Here is an 18,146-nt window from a genome sequence, read left to right as displayed (position 1 = left end):
ACTGCAGCAACAGTCGCGAACAGCGCAACGCCCAGAGCGTTAATGCGCAACACAGGGAGGAGGCCCAGACCAAGACTAACGACTGTTAGAGCAAAGGTGGCTTGTTTCGCTATTTACACCTGACGTATAGAGTATAAAGGGGTTTCAAATAAAAAAGAAACTGTTGAAACAGCTAAAATAAAGAAACAAGCTCTCTAGATAGTACAAATTCAGTGCTTCCATCCCGTCTCCGGCCATCCTGATTTAGGTTTTCCGTGATTTCCCTAAATCGTTTCAGGCAAATGCCGGGATGGTTCCTTTGAAAGGGCACGGCCGATTTCCTTCCCTAACCCGAGCTTGCGCTCCGTCTCTAATGACCCCGTTGTCGACGGGACGTTAAACACTAACCACCACCATCACCAGTGCTTCCAGCGTTGCAGAGCAAGCGTTATAAGCGCTCTGCGGTCTATCGACTTTAGAGTATCAAGAAAGAGGAGAATAGGGTGTCTTACACGTGGACGGTGCTTACGCAATCCGCGTTGATACGTAAATAACTCCACAGTTCGTCGTCCAAAAGTGTAATATTAAGTGAACAGGAGTTCCTGAACACTTTAAAACGTTCCTTCCATCCGTTCTCAGAGCTCCCGTGGCGTCGCGAGAAGTCACACCTTCGTCTGAGCCCAGATTCCACGAACTCTAAAGCTTTCCCCTCACGGGACGTGAAAACGCACGTGGAAAAGGAGCTGGTGACGTCACAGTGTGGAACTCCACGTCCCACTGCACAGCGGAGCGTGAAATAAGGGATATGGAGTGTCAGAGTTTTGCCTCGTGGAGAGGAACGTAGCCAATGAGATGCGACATCGTTTTTACGCCACAGGCAGAACATAGCAGCCGTCATATTATATGGCGTTGAACTGCGTACTTGGTAGGTTTTCTTTCTCTTACACTACGTGGAATGAATATAAGCTTTTTTAGACCACCAGTAAATTTAAAATATCTCGAAAACGCGTTTGTTACAATAAAATGACACGAAACTAAACATCGATGTGTAAAGGCTTCCTGTAGTTGTCGCTTTTACTGTTTTAAGTTGTACGCTACGAAAGTATACCGTTTGAACATTACGCAAAATGATGATCTATCAGAAGCGAGTCTTTTTGATGCAATCTGCATACTAAATTTCAGGTAGCAACATTTGTAGATACAGTCTTTTAACAGTGTACGCCATATACGGAGACATGTTTGCTACAGAGAAGCTGTAGCGCAGTTAATAGCAGCGTGAGCTTTTGAGTTCTGGCGAGATAAGTTGCAACTTCGCGTTCACCTCCGTCTAATTTTTTTCATCTTTTGTTTTCTAAAATATTCTGGATCTGTCTTACTCATTTAATAGAAGTATTATCTCAAAACCCTGTGTTATTTAATATAAATAACGTATTTGCTGTAATTCTTCCTGCAAAGGCCAACGACTGGAATGTTTGCCCAGGGGCCAGAAAACTTACAGTGACTGCCAGTCTGTGTCTGAAAGTAAACACAAGTTACACACTGAAAGGTTTTGCTACTATGAACTTTCTGCAATATATATATAAGGGCGAAAGAAACTGGTACAGGCATGCGCATTCAGAGATATGGCCGGCCGGAGTGGCCGTGCGGTTCTAGGCACTACAGTCTGGAACCGAGCGACCGCTACGGTCGCAGGTTCGAATCCTGCCTCGGGCATGGATGTGTGTGATGTCCTTAGGTTAGTTAGGTTTAATTAGTTCTAAGTTCTAGGCAACTGATGACCTCAGAAGTTAAGTCGCATAGTGCTCAGAGCCATTTGAACCATTTTTTTCAGAGATATGTAAACAGGCAGAATACGGAGCTGTGGTCGGCAACGTCTAATAGGAAAACTGGAAATTTGTGGTAAGTTCTATGGGACCAAACTGCTGAGGTCATCGGTCCCTAAGCTTACGCACTACTTAATCTAACTTAAACTAAGAACAACACACACACACACACACACACACACACACACACACACACACACACCGATGCCCGAGGGAGGTCTCGAACCTCCGACGGGGGAAGCTGCCCGGACCGTGACAAGACGCCCTAAACCGCGCGGCTACCCTGCACGGCGTCTATATAAGACAAAAAGTGTCTGCCGTCTGGCGCAGTTATTAGATCGGTTACTGCTGCTACAATGGTAGGTTATCAAGATTTAAGTGAGTTTGGACGTGATGTTATAGTCACCGCACGAACGATGGGACACAGCATCTCGGAGGTAGCGATGAAGTGGAGATTTTCCCGTACGACCACTTCACGAGTGTACCGTGAATACCAGGAATCAAGTAAGACATCAGATCTCCGACGTCATGTGACTGGTAAAAGATGCTGCAAGAACGGGACCAACGACGACTGAAGAGAATCGTTCAATGTCACAGAAGTGCAACTCTTCCGCAAATTGCTGACCATGTACATGTAGCTGGGCCATCAGAAAGCGTCAATGGGTGAACCTCTCGTGTACCCTTCATGACTGCACGATACAAAGCTTTACGCCTTGCTTGAGCCTGTCAACACCGACATTGGATTTTCGATGACTGGAAACATCTTGATTGGTCGCAGGAGTCTCGTTTCAAAATGTATCGAGCGGATGGACGTATACGGGTATGGAGACAACCTCATGAATCCATCGACCCTGAATGTCAGCAGGGGACTGATCAAGCTGGTGGAGGCTCTGTAATGATGTGAAGCTTGTGCAGCTGGATTGATATAGCACCTCTGATACGTCTAGATACGACTCTGACAGGTGACAAGTACGTAAGCATCCTCTCTGATCGCCTGCATCCATTCATGTCCATTGTGCATTCCGACGGACTTGGGCAATTTCAGCAGGACAATGCGACACCCCACACGTCCAGAATTGCTACGGACTGGCTCTAGGAACACTCTTCTGAGTATAAACACTTCCTCTGGCCACCAAACACCCCAGACATGAACATTATTGAGCACATCTGGGATGCATTGCACCGTGCTGTTCAGAAGAGATCTCCAACCCCTCGTACTGTTGCGGATTTATGGACAGCCGTGCAGGAGTGATGTTGTCAATTCCCTCCGACACTACTTCAGACATTAGTCGATATTATGGACTGGCTCATGTTGATATGTCGCCGGTAAACATCTTTTCAGTGAGTGAAGAGCAGCCTCGAAAAAAATGTTTCCTCAGCGGCCAGAAATCTTAACGTGACTGCCAGTCTATGTCTGATTGTAAGCACAAGTTACAGACCAGAAGTTTTTGCTATTATGAAACTTTCTGTGAAAAATATATATCCATACCTGTTTTGGTTTTATGGATTGTCTCAAGTTTGTATATTGCCGGTAAATTACTTTTTCAGTGATGGTGAGCAGCTTCGAAAAAAAATCTCTTTTTCCATTCGATCTGTGACAAAGTACGTTGTTTCAGAGCGCTGGTAGGCAATGCAACGTCGAGAATATGGACATTACGTATGCGCAAGCTGACATTAGACACTGTACATTAACTATATTCAATTTAAAACCGAATTTGGGATGAAAATTCAGTTGCGCTAACGAATAAGTTCCACTAGTATGTACTTCAGATCGTCGTACAACATTATGTAGAGTTCTTCTACCAGCAATTCGCTGTTCAAACCATCGACGAATCTAGAATTTTCTTCGCGATTTTCTCCGTTCTTCTTTGATAATTGCCAACAAAGCTAATGCAGCTATTTTACTTGCGTCCGTTTTTGTAAAGAAACTGTGTGGTCTGCGAGCCAAATAAAGCCGACAACGGCCGCTGGAGCGCGAATCACGTGAACCAGCTCAGGCCGTGGGGCGACGGCGCTGTCACCCGTGGGCTCGGATATCCCGTCGAGGATCACGAAACGTCAGCTGCCTCGTCCCGTGGCAGGACGGCTTAAGCTATGTGCGGTGCGCGAGACAAATTACACGACATACTGCTCAGCAGATTTACTCGAAAACATTTACTGGAGGACCCGGACAAATCCTCTACACTGACACACTGTCAAATCAGTGCACATATGGGCCGCCGGCATCACCTTAATCCCGCGAGATGGCGTTAAAGTTTTACATTACACCAAAGCCAGTAATTAATGGCCTGCTGGTATCTAACTGCTCTCAGGAAGATTCCGATAGCCGAACACTGAGCCGCCAGCTGTTAATACGAGGGGGGTTGAAAAGTTTCTGGCCTAAAAGGAAGGATTACAGAAATTTCATAATACCAATTTATTTTTCAATATAACACCCGTGCATACTAATACACTTGCGTGCACGCTCAGATAACTTATGCAAACCATTCAAACAAAAGGTCGTCGATTTCGTGTCCAACCAAGCGTTCACAGCAACAGTCGTAGCATCATCATTGTCAAATCTTCGTCCTCTGAGGTCTTTTTTTACGTTTGGGAAAAGAAAACTGTCTGATGGAGCCAAATTTGGAAAATATTGCAAATGACGTAACAATTCTAACCCGCAGTCACGCACAGTTTCCAGTGTTGCGAGGGGTTTGTGCTCCGGTGCGTTGTCCCGGTGCAAAAGAACTCCGCATGCCAATTTTCCCCTCCTTTTTTTTCGTTATCTCTTCTCTCAAACGGCGCAGGAGGGTGCAATAGTATGAAGCATTGGTAGTTACACTCTTTTTCAAATAATACACCACAATTACCCGTTCTGCTTCCTAGAAGACACATGCCATCACCTTACCGACTGATTTTTTCACCTGGAATTTTTTTAGGCTAGGGGATAAAGGATGTTTCCATTTTTGTGACTGTTGTTTTGTCTCTGGATCAAAGTGGTGAACCCTTGTTTCGTAAATTGTCACATACATTGTTACATTCCGGCTTTCTTAGCTGTCTTCATCTGCTTCAAATTGGCGAACGATTTTCTCACAACACTGCACATACTCCCGTCTCTGATCTGCATTCAAGACTTTTTGGGACCCACTGAGATGAAACTTTCCGCATCCCCAAAATATCCACAGCAATGTCAAGAGCATGCCCATGGTGGATTCCAAATGTGGTTTCAATGTGCTGCAACATAGTTGACGATCCTGCAAAATCGTGTTGTGAATGGCGGCCACTTTTTCATCAGCGGCAATGGCAACTGGCCTTCCACTTCTTGGTGCATCTTCCACATTCGTTCTTCCACTTTGAAGTCAGACACTTAGTTTTTCACTATTGCATAAGACGTAGCACTGTCCGTAAGTGTTTCCATAAGTTCTTCCCAGTTTCCTTGAAATGAAGATATTCAATCACAGCACGGTTCTTGATTCTCTCGATATTCGCAATTTTGCTTAAACTACGGCATACAACGCAACCTAGCTGCAAAACAAAAGAAGCTAGAGCCGCGAAATTTGACTTACATACTCACAAAGACTCACAATAAAATTAGGTTGTGTTCCTTGTGCGGGACATTACAGTAACTATCACGGGCTAGAAGCATTTCGACCGCCCCTCGTACACAGCTTCGAACTGACTGCTAGCAACTTCCACCGGTAATTTCCAGCAGCAATAGTCGCACACTTAAGTGGAAACAACTTACATGGCATATTATAAATTTGATTCCAGAAGGATTGCACGACTGAGAATGCTGTTTGCGCATTCAGTCAGTAAATAGTACGAGTCTTAAATAATGATATTTCGCCAGATGGTATTTTTGTGATCTTTCCAAGGCGTTTGGTTGTATACATCACGATACTCTCTTACAAAAACACAAGTTTTATGCAAATGCTTTGAATCATGCTTAACAAACAGAACACAAAAGGTTGTGCTGAATAATTTAGGCAGTGTCGAAAGGGTAGAAAATTTTAATGATTGAGGAAAAAATCAAAAAGGGAATCCCATACGGTTCAATTTGGGTCCACCCCTACTCCTTATACATGCGAATCACCTTCCACACAACATTCAACAAGCAAAACTGGTGCTTTTCGTAGCCGATACTAATGTTGTAAGAAATCAGATTAGAGAGAAAGCAACAGAAGAGTTGCTAAATGATATTTTCCAAAGAATTATTAAGTAGTTCTCTGAAAAAACACAACACTCAGTTCTGTACAACAAATATAGTCATACCAGCAACTGATGTAGCACATGAGCAGGAGTCATTAAATAAGGGACAGTGCTAGAAAATTTTGGGTGTACATATTGACGAAAACTTGATCTGAAAGAAGCATGTTACTGAGTTTCTCAAACAATTAAGTTCGGCTACTTTAGCTCAAAAAAATGTTCAAATGTGTGTGAAATCTTATGGGGCTTAACTGCTAAGGTCACCAGTCCCTAAGCTTACACACTACTTAACTTAAATTATCCTAAGGACAAACACACACACCCATGCCCGAGGGAGGAATCGAACCTCCGCCGGGACCAGCCGCACAGTACATGACTGCAGCGCCTTAGACCGCTTTTTCTTTTTTCTGAAAATAAAAATTTAAACTTTTCAATTTTTTTTTTTTTTTTTTTTTTTTTTTTTTTTTTTTTTTTTTTTTTTTTTTAGATGGAGCAGGTAATGGGCTGGCGGAGGCAAGGTGGGCAGGGGTCGCGACCCGAGGCCTGGCCACGATGTCTCCTCCTTCCCGTCCTGGGGATGTGATGTGGTACAAAGGATGCAGTTGGTGTATTATTGTGATTTTTTTTAATTTTATTTATCCATTTATTTATTTTTAATCTTTTTTTAAATTTTTATTATTTTTTATTGTTTTTAACAGTAAGGAACTGAAAACTAGTAAGTGCACTCGTTGCGTCGAGTTTGGGACGCACATAACTAAAACCATGCGAATAGTTGTAGAAAAATGCATAAAGAAAGAGAGCAAAGTGCGGGGCGAAGGAAACCATGAAACAAAACTGAAGGGTGGAATCCATACCACCATTAACCAGTGCTACATCTTGCACCGGATGGGAAAATTAAAACTGCGAAGACCTTTTCGCACCGGGGACAAAAAGAGGAAATGGGGCAAATACTGCTACAGAGTGTGAGGGTTCACAACGATACTCTCCATCTGCTGTATCATCCAGATATGACTTCTCGTAATGATGAAAGTAGATCCCACGTTGTACCGTGTAGTGTTCTATCATCGTATTGTAATTTTAGCTTCTCTTACCCGTGATGTTCCAGCTACGTGGAGGGTCGTGGAACGCACTCCACAAAAAATTGGAAAAATACTGTCGATACTTTGGGTTACGGAGGATCTTGCAATGTCGTTCCTGCAAATAGTTCCAAAAGTCTAAAGTGTCCTTAGTGCCGTCTTGAAACAAGTAATGCACTGCATGTCCACGAAGCCACGTCATGGCATTAGTTTTGGTGCGTGGGTAATACATCTCATCCGGGAATAAGATAGTCTTGGGGTCGATATGATTCGGCGTTACACGAAGGAAGTATACTGACATTTGCCTCACTAAGTGCCACACTGCCGTAGACTCGCCACAGCTAAGACGGTGTTCATCGTTGTCTTGAACGCCACAGCTCGTGCACGTGGGTGAGTCTACCACGTGGATCGCATGTAGCCTTCATCTGGTCACCTGCTTACCGTTGACAGTGATATACCACATCGCCGTGACGTCAGTGTCCAGTGTTACGTGGTGAATTGTCATCCACACTACTCGCCAGTTGACGTTCGGGTGCTTCCTCTCCACGACGTTATCGGGTCGTCCATGTTGCAGGACCCTATAAACCGTCTTTGCCGTCGCCAGTTGAGTCGCTGGTAAGGCAAGTCGAACGTAACTGAGTTCGAGGTAAAAGACACCGATGTAGAAGAGCGAGGAGGGGACGTGGTGTATCGGCACAGGCGGCAACAGGGAGGGTGGTGCTAGTTCTTCTATTAACAAACTGGTCAGACTGTCCAGACGGCGGTGCCATAGTTTGACTAATGTGCTCACAAATAGGTCGACCGCTCTGTCATAAACGTGATAAAGGCCAAGCCCTCCCCGATCCGGGGGAAGGGTGAGAGTCTCATATTTGATCTTGAAAAGCATTCCTGAACTCACGAAGGACCCAAAAGCCGCAAGTATACGGCGAGCTAACATCACCGGTATAGGTAATACCTGGGCGATGTGCGGAATGCGTGACGCTAAATGTGTGTTAACATACTGGGTCCGTTGGACGATGTCCAGGGCTCGTAGGCGGTTGTTGGCAATTCCAGTCCGAATATTTCGTAAAAGCCGTCGAAAGTTGTGAGCAGGGGTCCGTCGTATATCGTCTGTAAAATCAATGCCGAGACATTTCAAACTATCTCTGAGCTGTAAGGGGGTGACACTGTTCTCAGACAATCCGACCCCGATGTTCATCGCCACCGATTTTGCGACGTTGATACGACTACCAGTGGCCATGCCATATTTCGCTATCCAATTTAGTGCGCTAGCGGTGTCGTCACCGTTGCGGATGACAATCACCAGGTCGTCAGCGTACGCTTTACACCTGAAAGTGTGGCCTCGTAACGTCATACCCGTTAGTCGTTGGCGCACGCCGCAGAGGAGAGGTTCCATGGCCACAGGGTAGAGTAAAGTGGACAGAGGGCAGCCTTGGCGTATCGATCGAGAAATGGTGAGGGGCTGCGAAGGTCGGCCGTTGACGATCACCTTGGACGTCGCGCCACGTAGCAGTCGCATGACGACAGTGACGAATGGCTGTGGGTACCGCATATGTTGGAGGACCGCTTCCAAATAGTTGTGGTCCACTCGTTCGAAAGCTTGACTACAATCGATTGCCGCCAGTGCACCCTTCAGACGACATGCCCTCGCCAGTGAGATCAAGTCACGATATTCACTGAGTGCTGTTTGAATATTATTGTCGCCTCCTAATGACGTTTGATCGGGTGAGATAACATTTCGTAGGGTCTGGCGTATCCGCGCCGCCAACAGTCGAGAAAAGATTTTAAAGTCGCAGTTCAATAGCGTCAACGGGCGGTAGTCCCGCAGTCGTGAGCCACCGGACGGTTCGTCAATAGATATAATCATCCCTTCCACAAGGGCCTCAGGGAGCGGCACGTCCGGGGATAGTAGTTCGCGACAGATGTCCGTCCATCGAGAGGCTAATAAATATTGAAAAGTCCGGTAAAATTCCAAGGGGAGGCCATCAGGACCCGGAGACTTGTTGACAGCTCCTTTTCTAATGGCGTCGATCACTTCTTCTTCTGTAATTTCTTCCATCAAGGCGGCTTCCATTGCCTGGGTGACGGTGCCGTAAATCGTCTGAGAGACGTCCTCCGCCGGCCGCGGTGGTCTCGCAGTTAAGGCGCTCAGTCCGGAACCGCACGACTGCTACGGTCGCAGGTTCGAATCCTGCCTCGGGCATGGATGTGTGTGATGTCCTTAGGTTAGTTAGGTTTAAGTAGTTCTAAGTTCTAGGGGACTGATGCCCACAGATGTTAAGTCCCGTAGTGGTCAGAGCCATTAGAGACGTCCTCCAGTGCTGTCGGGTCAGGGGTCTGAGCGGAATAGAGTTGAGAATAATGATTGTAGAACGCTGTGTTTATGTCTTGTTGCGTGGTGAGGCGATGACCGTCCTCCGTGTCGATGAAGCGTATCAGCGCTCGTTGGCGTCGTTTACGTTCACGAAGGACGTGGAACATTGACGGGCGTTCGCTCGGTATCCGATCCTGCGTCCTCGAGGATCTGAGCCTTAGCACGGTGAACCGCCGTTTGTCGTTCCGGAGACGGCGCCATAGCATCGCAGTCGCGCAGGACCCGGAAGTAAAAGTCGAGTGTATGTCTTTGCCAAGTAGCGTGGTCACGACCGTAGGTTATCAACGTTCGCCTCAGTGCCGGTTTGGCGCAGTCCAACCACCAGCGGATCGTTGTGGGATATGCACGGAGGCGATTTTCACACGAATGCCACGTATTCTCAACGGCTTGGCGGCAATCCGGATACGACAGGTGAGCGATGTTTAATTTGCACGGGCTGCGGCTTCTCCACACTTGTTGCCACCGCAGGGTGACGGCACAAATGCAAGCTGAGTGGTCCGAGAATGCTGCAGGCCACAGTTCCGCATCCTGTGTTCCAGCGGCGAGAGAGCGTGAGACATAAATCCGATCGATACGACTGGAAGAGTGACTTGTGAAGTGCGTGAATCCCGGTCGGTGGCCGTGAAGATGTTCCCAAGTGTCCACCATCTGCAGGTCTCGAATTAGCGTCTCGAGTTCCGGGCACGGATTATGTCGTGGGAGTTGGTCTCTGGGCGCCAGTACGCAATTGTAGTCACCTCCAACCACCAGATGGTCGTAGCGGCCTTGGAAGAGCGGGGCGACGTCTTCCGCAAAGAATCGTGAACGTTCGCGACGTTTGTCCGTCCCGGAAGGTGCGTAGATATTGATAAGGCGGACACCCAGTACTGTGAGTGCCATTCCTCTTGCCCCAGGCAGAAACAGGATATCGTCCGCCACTATCCCTTCCCGAAGAAGTACAGCGACACCGCTGCCTGTTGGGGAAGCTGGAGAGACGCAAGCATCGTAACCGTATATGCCTGGGAAGTCGTCGACGTACACTTCCTGCAGAAGGGCTATGTCGATGGAAGCAGAGTTCAACATATCCTGAAGCAAGGATAACTTAGCGCGCGTCCGTATAGTGCAGATGTTTATAGTTGCAACGCGATAAGTTTGAGGTCTATCCACAGCAGTTGGCCATCAATACCCTTGTAAGGCTGTCTCGTCACTGTAACTGACGGCGGGAAAGGATCAACACTGGTGGGGTAAATTTCCCCCCGTGCCGTCCGACACGATGGGCAAGGAGTGTTCCTCACAGTCGTCCGCCCAGTCGCCATGAAATGCCATCGGCTGTTGGTGGCTGTTAGTGGCTGCTGCGGCACTCGGCGCTGACTCCATCGGCTCTGTTGGCTGGGAATCGGCAGCGGCTGTCTGCTTGTGATCCTGCTGTTCTGTGGGGTCGGAGGGGCTGAAGCCGTCACCACGGCGATCTGTTGAGTTTGAAGTTACAGCGGCCTCTGTACCGCCGGTACCGTCGTCGGAATTTCCACAGTCCATGTCAGACGATCGCTGCAAACACTCGTCCGATGGAGCACGCCGCCGTCTCTTGTGTTTTCGCGGGGAACGCTGTTTACGGACGTGTGTTTCAGTATCTGAATGTGGGTGGATTTCTTCAGCTGCACCGGTGTCTGGAAGAAAAGTCGCTGTCGACACAACCCGTGGGTCAATGTCCATCCTGGCATCCACGCCTTCTTGCAAGGTCGGTCGGTGATTGTCTTCAGGTGGGGGCGCCGTTGTAAAGGCCGGATCCTGTACTGCAGAAGCCACTATGGTCTCGCCATCGGGGACGGCTATCGGACTAATGTCGTCAGCATCGGAAAAGGTTGCTGCCCATATAACTTCGGCGTAATTGAGAGGAAGGGTCTCACCGTAGAAGGAGTCATAGATTCACCTGTCGGGATTTGAGTGAGCCGTCGTCGGAGACAATCCGACCGGACGTGCCCTACTTGGCCACAACCAGAGCAAGTGCGTGGCTGACCGTCATACATAATGATCGCCCCACATCCGCCGATGACAAGATATGACGGAACATGTTTGGTCAGTTCAATTTTAATCTGTCGTACCCCGTTAAGAACGGGGTACGTTGTAAAGGTGGTCCATTTTTCGGCCATATGGCTGATCACTCTGCCGTAGGGCCGGAAAGCCGTGGTGACTACGTCCGGTGGTACTTCGAAAGGGAGTTCGAAGACGCGTATCGTACGGAGGCCAAGCCCCGCGTGATCGATAGAGACCGCCCCAATATGGCCATCAGAATGTTTGAATTTAAGATCGTTCGCATGTGCGCTCACGATTCTGTTGCACACCTCGTCACTTACTAGCTTGACGTAGACAACACTGCTCGTGATAGAGAGATGGATACCAATTATGTCTCGCGGGTCAATTTTAACGTCATCACGTAGAAAACGTTCCACTTCAAAAGCTCGCGGTCGTGCATGATCGGGTTGAAAACTGATCCTGATGGTGGTTTGTCTGTATGAATGTGCCATGTTGCGTCGGTAGTGATGGACTCTAAACTAGCGACAACGCAGTAGGAAACAACTACGGGCACTCGCGACCGCGCGGACGGGACGTAAACAAGACGTCCTCGCCGCAGCGCTGCGGAAAGCAGACTGACCACTCGACTAATCCCGCGCGGCGCTACTTTAGCTCTTCGTACAATTGCTGATTTTCGAAGTCAACGTATCATCCTCCAGACATATTTTGCATATTTCCACTCAGTAACGTCTTATGGAATAATTTTCTGGAGTAACTCGTCACTCTGAAAGAAAGTGTTGATTACACAAAGGCGAGCGGTAGGAATAGTATGTGGTTTTCCCCCACAGACGTCATGCAGGTACTTCTTCAGGAGCTAAGCATTTTAACTTCGCCGTCACAGTACAAATATTTGCTAATGAAATTCATCATAAATAATCTATCAGAATTTGAAAAGAACTTGGATGTACATACCTACAACACTAGAGAAAAATGACGTGTATTACCCAGTGTTAAAGCTGTCAGTAGTCCAGAAAGGAGTTAAATACGCAGCAAGGAAAATTTTTGATCATTTGCCCAATAACACAAAATGTCTGACAGGTAGCGAAGGAAGTTTGAAATAATGTGTTCATTAATGTCAACACTAATCACGTGTACATGTCCTTTGAACTGAACCGTTCCACATCATTTCGATAAAAGAATCGTTCAGATGATCTATGGAACATGTAAGTGATTAACAAATAAAAGCTGGAATACAGTTCGCAATAAGTGGCGAATAAGTCACACAAAGACACAGTACAGAAATTTCCAAGGAACCAAATGGATTTTAGTGACCTCAGCTAAACCTAGCAAACTGCGCACCCCTATCAGTACCCTCTCCAGCTTGCTAGCGGGTCCAGCCTTTGCTACGACGCTTCTTCTTCTTACCTCATTAATTCTTAAAGATTGTCGGGAAAAAAGTGAAAATGCTCTATCATAATTCCATGCCCGCTTACGGGAATGCACTTTCATATGCTTCGTAGGCTTTCCATACTACAAAGTATCCTCGTTGATCACGATGGGTCGCCAATTCTGGAAATCTGAAATGTTAACTGCTTCAAAACACAAAATTTCTGCTGGTGGGTCCACGACTTGCCAACTGAACCCCACCAACCCACCCCCACCCCGACGGCCGCTGGCAGACTCTAGAGACACAGTAGGGAAGCAGCACAGCCTGCGAGGACTGATGACCAGCTGTACAACTTCTCTAGCTCCAAACAGCTCCACGACAATATGTAGCATTCAGCGCTTTCACTCAGATTGCACGGTAGATTGCCTCATTGGCCACTTCCTGCTCCCGTCGAAAAGGCGATGATTAACATCAGTCATCATGGGAAAATCACTAGCCCTAGAGGTCAGCCCACCACACATTTAGGAGGATGAAGGAAAGACCAGCGCATCATCCTCAGTCTCGACAAAGCTCACAGGCCGTAGTGTCCACAACAATGAGCAGGAGCAGCACAGATGTGCGACGAGGAAATGATGTCACACATCATAGTCTTTCCCACCGCGATTCACACTCGAATTGGCAAGGCCAAGGCAACCATTACATCCATGCCATAAAAAGGAAGAGGTTTTCAGAAATCAAGATAGTTAAATCCAAATAACAGATTTTGATAGCTGATGAAGTTGCAAAACGAATGACAGCAATCACGGATGGATTACACGTATATTGAGCAAGTACATAAACTTAATACGTAAACCAATTATGTGCGAAGTTTGTAACTGCTGGGGTTATTAGTGGGGGGTTGGACTATCAGACAGGCGTGTCAGAACGAGTATGTGATTACCATAAATTATTTTTAATAAAATTACCAATATGGTGGTGGCCGTTCCAAAAAGCTGTGTACGTGCAAATTTTCTGCGTGCCCCCGCTGTCACGGAAGGAGACGTTTATCTCCATACCTTCGTATAGGCGCCAGGTGGAGATGGCATCTTAAGGTGTTGAAAATGTGCTCGCCCCCACCACGAAGAAGTAACAGCGGTAGGAGATTACAGCCACTCTGTGTGTTGGCAGTGCGGATTAAGTTTGTTGTCGAGGAGGCACACTACTGGAGTTATAAGACAGCTGGAGACGTGGTGCTCCACTGCACTCGCTTGCTCTCTCGCTCGCGTAACTCGCAGATTTCACTCTCTCGGTTCGTCTCGTCGCGTACATCAGCGTAGCAGTCAACCGCCACGTTAGATAACAGCATGCTCTAACACCCACAGACCTGCCGAGTGCACGTCTGCTATAAAGTCCGTCGCATTGCGATATATGGCATGGACTGACGGCGGAGTCGAGACCGTGTGCGCCTGGGATCGACGACATGACTTGCCGTTTCCGTGCTGTGACACCACCTGCAACGAATCACTAGTCAACAAGGCCCGTACCCCCTCACCATAGTATTCTCCAGAGTCCGTTTGAAATTCGAGTTTCTTTGTTTTTAATATAAGCTTTGTAGTTAATTGATCAGTCTTGTCGTTCCCTTTATAACATACTACGGACTACAATAAGCGAACTATTCTGTCCGTTTAATACTTTTAATGATCTAGCAATTTCCAGTGTATGACAGGGCCTGTACCCGTTAATAATCCGGTATGTGGATTATTTGCTCCCAGAACTGGGAAGGCTGCTTCAAATTTCGAACGAACTGAACAATATGCACAATCTACCCAGATATCTGTTAGTGGACATTAATAAGTTATGTATCTTCCTTTCTCCTTTCTGACATTTTCAGCTCTACTGGAGAAATTTTCAGTGAGATGTCCGAATGTCTGTGGAGGAATGGCAGAACATTCTGTTGTGTCTAGACAAGACAGCCTAGACACAATGAGAGGAAGCCGAAAGGCACGCGCTACGCTCACGCAGATGGGCGTGAGGTCTGAAACAGGATACGTAATGAATGCTATAAAGAAAAGTACGTAGCTTCTGGAATACTTAACTTTAATCCATCCTTTTGGTACATCTGGAGATTGTGGCGATACAAGTGAGACTCCATAGATACATGCAATGTTACTAATGGCGCCTTGCTAGGTCGTAGCCATTGACTCAGCTGAAGGCTATTCTAACTATCGGCTCGGCTAATGAGCTATGCTTCGTCCGTGTAGTCGCTAGCAAAGTCGTCCGTACAACTGGGGCGAGTGCTAGTCCGTATCTCGAGACCTGCCTTGTGGTGGCGCTCGGTCTGCGATCCCTGACAGTGGCGACACGCGGGTCCGACATGTACTAATGGACCGCGGCCGATTTAAAGCTACCACCTAGCAAGTGTGGTGTCTGGCGGTGACACCACACATTCTTTCTCAAGAGCCGAAACCAGAGGAGGTATGATGCTGGACGCTGTGGTTTGCCGCTAAGCCGACCTTATAAGTTATCACAAAGACGTTCATTAGCTTCACGTCCGGGCTCCGAGCAGGCCAACGCATTTCAGGGATGTTATTAACCGCAAACCATTGCCTCACAGATGCTGCTTAATGGCAGGGCGCATTGTCATGCTGTTACGATCATCGTCTCCGAACTGTTCCTCTACTTTATGCAGTACGCAGTGCTTTAAAATGAGTTCATATCCTTCCGTTAACCAAGAAAAACACCCCCATACCGTAACACCACCTCCTCTGTATTGCAATTTTGGCGCTACACGAGTACATGATAGCACGTCAGGTTTTGCAGGAATTCGCTAAACCGAAACCCTCCCAGTGGATTGCCACATGGTGTACTGTGATCCATCACTCCAGCCTTGCGTTTCAAGTCATACACTGTCCAGTCGCGTTTCTCTTTACAAAGCCTCAAACATCGCTTAGCACTGGCTACAGAAATATGCGGGCTGATGAGGAGCTGCTCGATCACTGTACCCCATTATTTTTAACTTCCTTCGCACAGTCATTGTGCTAACTGAACTTCTGGTAGCACACTGGAACTCACGAGTGATTCTTACGCTGTTTTCATGTGATTTTTTACAACTTCTCTCCGCAGTGCTCGACGGGCGCTGTCTGTCAGTACAAGGGGTCTGCATTGTTTTGATTTAGCTGTGGTTGTTCCTACGCGTTTCCACTTCACTGTCATATCACCAACAGTCGACCTGGGCAGCTTTAGAAGCCTGAAATTTTCCTGATGGGTTTCTTACTCAGGGACGTCGAATGACTAGTCCACGCTTGAAGTCGCTGAGCTCTCCTGCTCTACCGATTGTACTGTTGCTGCTTCTTACTGACAGTGCACACCGCCTCCGTTTTATACTGGCGAGCCCACCTCTCGACGTATCAATCGGTCAATTCCTCATTACATAGTGATGTTCGGATAGTTTTGATCAGATAGGGAACTTAAATAAAGTTCAACTTCTACTAATTGTTTCTTGCCTGTAGCCATCACACCTGTCCTAGTATATTCATAAGGCAATTTTCGGCAGAAAAACCTGCAGTAAAACAAGAGCTCCGTTGCTGCCACAGTAGCCCTGCCAGGAGAAATTCTCTGGAGGAAAGATATTCCTTATCACCGGAAAAAGAAGGAAGTGACAGTTAGGAAAACACAACAGCTCAACACGTTTGTTTGCGTAGCTATCCTCGACAGCAAGCACACAAATATTTGTTTTGTAAATAAAATCGTCTTTTTTCTGCAACTTTAATGTATTCCTCACAGACGTGTTTCGCCCTTTTTTTTTTTTTTTTTTTTTTTTTACTCTAAGGCATCTTCAGTGGGATCTACAGGGTCAGGGTGGAGCAGAGGAAACGCATGTTTTTGAACCACTAGTACGTGGCGACGAGAGGAGGTATTGACCTTGAATGAATGTTGACAGACTGCCCATACAGCGCAGTTTCAGTCGCTATGGAGCGTTGGAGCGTAGAGCATCGTGTGTTCGTTGTCGAGCAGTACTTTAGAAACAATGATTCCGTAGTGTACAGTGCTACGTCTTTTCCGTTTTAGAGTTGGACGTCGAGGTGCAGTGCCTGATCGAAATACTATACTCTGATGGGTTGCAGCGTTTAGAAGTACTGGATCTGTGATGAAAAAGAAACCACCTGGTCTTCCCCGCTCAGTTCCTAGTCCGGAAAATGTAGTCGGAGTGAGAACGGCAGTTCTTGCTAGTCCGAAACGATCGGCTAGACGACAGGCTGTAGCGCCAGGTATGTCACGTCGTTTGCTTCACTGCATCTTACATGATGATCTCAAGTTTCACCCGTACAAGATAATGATCGGCCAGCAGCTCAGTGAAGGGGATTTTTGTCGCGTAATGGACGAAATTTTTGCGGAAGATGCAGATGCTACAGTCTTCATGAGTGAAGAAGCACATTTTCATGTAGACGGTTACGTCAACATTCAAAATTGTCGGTATTGGGCGCCGCAGAACCCACATGAATTACACCAAAGGCCTCTCCGCAGTTTAAAAGTAACAATGTGGCGCTGCATTTCAAAGATGGGGGTTGTTGTACCCTATTTTTTTGAAGAGGAAGGAACTGCAGTTACTGTGACATCAGCTCGCTATGTTACAATGTTAAACAACTTTCTTCGTCCAGAACTAGAAAGGCGTCAAGTGAAGATGAGAGAAATATGGTTTCAGCAGGACGGTGCCACAGCTCACACGGCGAGAGCAACCATGGAAGAGGTTCGACAGATGTTCCCAGGACACGTTATTTCGAGATATGACGACGTTTACTGGCCTCCTCGCTCACCCGATTTGTCCATATGCGACTTCTTTTTGTGGGGATATTTAAAATCAAAAGTCTACATGAACAAGCCACGCACAATCGATGACCTGAAGAATTCCATTCGTCAGGAAATTGAAACCGTGCCGAATTAAATGTTGGAGAGAGCCATGCGTAACTTTCGGAAGAGGATCCAAATTTGCATCCAGCAAGAAGGATGTCATCTCTAAGACATTATTTTTCGAACCTAATTAAAGTATGTATATTTCAAAACTGCATTAAAAAACTTATCACTTAATGCTTGTTTTTATTATTTTTGTAACACCATGTCCCAGTTATTCAACAGTGAAAAACATGCAGCAAAAAAGGCGGTTTTATTTACAAAAGGAATACAACAGCTCAAGCTTTACAATGTGTCACAAATCGTTCGTATAAAACGGGCTTTAAACACAACTCTTACTTTTCTAGAATTTCTTCCTAAACTGTCGAAAAAACATGTATCACCCTCAAGGAGTGTGTTAGTGATACCAGCGTATAATATGTGCATATTGAGGCATTGGAGCT

Source organism: Schistocerca americana, chromosome 1 (assembly GCF_021461395.2).
Source record: "Schistocerca americana isolate TAMUIC-IGC-003095 chromosome 1, iqSchAmer2.1, whole genome shotgun sequence".
NCBI classification, from domain to species: Eukaryota; Metazoa; Arthropoda; class Insecta; order Orthoptera; family Acrididae; genus Schistocerca; species Schistocerca americana.
This window is presented reverse-complemented; position numbering follows the sequence as displayed.